The 2,472-nt window shown below is 36.9% G+C and overlaps 1 non-coding gene across 1 annotated transcript; it reads left to right on the top strand.

Annotated features, from left to right (window-relative positions):
• The first annotated feature begins 935 nt into the window (after positions 1-935).
• LOC121210710 (small nucleolar RNA R71) lies at positions 936-1,042 on the top strand. The gene has a single exon (XR_005905823.1). It is a non-coding gene; the product is annotated as a small nucleolar RNA R71 (small nucleolar RNA).
• The last annotated feature ends 1,430 nt before the right edge of the window (positions 1,043-2,472 follow it).

Below are 2,472 nucleotides of genomic sequence, written 5' to 3'. Positions count from 1 at the left end.
AAGAGGTTGACAAACTTACCGAATTGTTCTTCTGTTCTGTCTTTCGCCATCGCTTTAGGATATGGCGCACGAGGTTCATGATTCGTACTTACCTGTTTGGGATCATTATTGTTTACCTCTTCTCGTCCTTTGCTCATCGTGTTGTCTTGCTGTAATTCTGGTTCAGGTGCGATGAATCCTTCCCTATCTTGAGTGCTAATTGCATTGAGGTGTTCCCTCGGATTAGGTTCAGTATTACTTGGTAGGCTACCTTATGGTTGTTCAGAGATTAGCTTGGACAGCTGGCCTCTCTGAGTTTCGAGTCCTTGGATCGATGCTTGTTGATTCTTAAGTGCTGTCTTGGTATTTTAGAAATGGGTTTCTGACACCGAGATGAATTTAGAAAGCATCTCTTCAAGGTTTGGTTTTTTCTCCTATTGATAAGGTGGCTATTGAAACCCCTGAGGATTTTGTGGTTTTTGATTTCCTTGACCACCCCAGGAGAAATTTGGGTGGTTCCTCCAACCTGATTATAAGTATTATTTTATGGGTTATTTTGAGATCTAAAGTTATTATTACCCATATATTTGACTTGTTCCTCTTCAGTTGTAGGATTGAAGGATTGGTATTCTGAATGTACACCTCCTCCGCTTGAGTCACACCTCATTACTGGATGTACCTGCGTAGAACCAAGAAAACTATCAATCTTTTTATTTAGAAGTTCTACCTGATTAGAGAGCATGGTGACTGAATCAATGTTATAGACGCCAGCTGTTTTCGCTGGCTTTGTCCTCATAACTTGCCACTGATAGTTGTTCAGTGACATCTCCTCTATGAATTCATAGGCATCTTTTGGTGTTTTATTGTTGATGGTTCTGCCAACAACTGCGTTAATCATTTGTCTTGTCGAGGGATTCACACCATTGTAGAACGTTTCAACTTGCAGCTAAAGTAGTAACCCATGGTGAGGGCACCTTCTTAGTAAGTCCTTGTATCTCTCCCAAGCATCGTAAAGTGTTTCTAAATCCATCTGCACAAAAGAAGAGATATCATTAAGTAATTTAGCCGTTTTAGCCGACAAAAAATATTTTAGTAAAAACTTCTCAGTCATTTGTTCCCAAGTAGTGATAGACCCTCGTGGTAACGAGTTCAACCACTGTTTAGCTTTGTTTCTCAGTGAAAAGGGAAATAACCGAAGACGAATGGCATCATCATAAATGCCATTGATTTTGAATGTATCGCAAAATTCAAGAAAATTTTCCAAATGCGTGTTAGGATCCTCATCCTGCAAACCATCAAACTGAACAAACTGCTGTATCATCTAAATTGTGTTAGGTTTTAGTTCAAAATTATTTGCAGAAATAGCAGGTCTAACTATACTAGATTCAGTTCCTGTTAAAGAAGGTTTAGCATAGTCATACATAGTACGTGGAGCAGGATTTTGATTAGGTGCAATTGCAGGAGGCAGCTGATCGCTTGGGTTTTCGGCCATCTCTTCGATTGGGGTTTAAGTATTGTCTTTTCGCTCGTTCTTCGTGTAGCGTAAACTACGCCTTATTTCTCTTTGATTTTTGTGAATTGTACGATCGATTTCTTTGTCAAAAAGTAGTGGTCCTGATGGGTTTCTTCTAGTCATAAACTATAAAAACCTGCCAAGAGAGAAAAAAAGTAAATTAATAAATAATAAAATAAAATAAAATAAAATTGCAAGAAAAATAAATGGCTAAAGTAATAAAAATTTAGTGTTCCTAATATTTCAGTTCCCCGGCAATGGCGCCAAAAACTTGATTACGTGATTCGTAACAAGTAATAAATATTTACAATGAAGATCAAACCTAGACTAACTACTATCACGACGAAAAGGCAAGCGCACCTATCGAATAATAGTATAGTAATGGCAAGACTAGATATCGTACCCAAGGGAACCAAAAGTACTAGTAATAACTATCTGTTTAATATCTAGCCTAAGAATAAAAGAGTTTGTTTATTAAACTTATTATTTAAACTAAGTAACTAATTTAATTAAAGCAGAGAGAAAATTTGGAAAAAGACTTGAAGAAAAGCAATTGATAAAGACGACACCCAAGGAGGAATCCACCTAGATTTCACTTGTAATCTGACTCTGAACCGGACGATTTATTCACTTGACTTATTCCGTAGAGATCCTTAAGTTAAGTTCTTATCCCTATTCAAGACTAATAAAATCTAATCCCTAGATTGAATAACCGAGACTTTTCTCTAATTAACTCTCTAGGGTTGCATTAACTCGATCTATGGATCCCCTTATTAGGTTTCGCCCTAATCTGGCAAAATCTCATAACCCTATTTCTAGGCGTTCGATCAACTCCGCTTAATTATGCCAAATCTACTCTTAGGCAAGGTCTATTCCTCCTCTGCAAAAGCACATCAAATCTTGAATTAATACCCGGAATATTAACTCAAGCCTTAAGAACAAATCAAGTATTTATTATACAGTTCAGATAATAATAACAA

Source organism: Gossypium hirsutum, chromosome A11 (genome assembly GCF_007990345.1).
Source record: "Gossypium hirsutum isolate 1008001.06 chromosome A11, Gossypium_hirsutum_v2.1, whole genome shotgun sequence".
NCBI lineage: Eukaryota > Viridiplantae > Streptophyta > Magnoliopsida > Malvales > Malvaceae > Gossypium > Gossypium hirsutum.
Note: the sequence above shows the minus strand (reverse complement) of the source record. Positions and strands in the feature narration are given on the sequence as shown.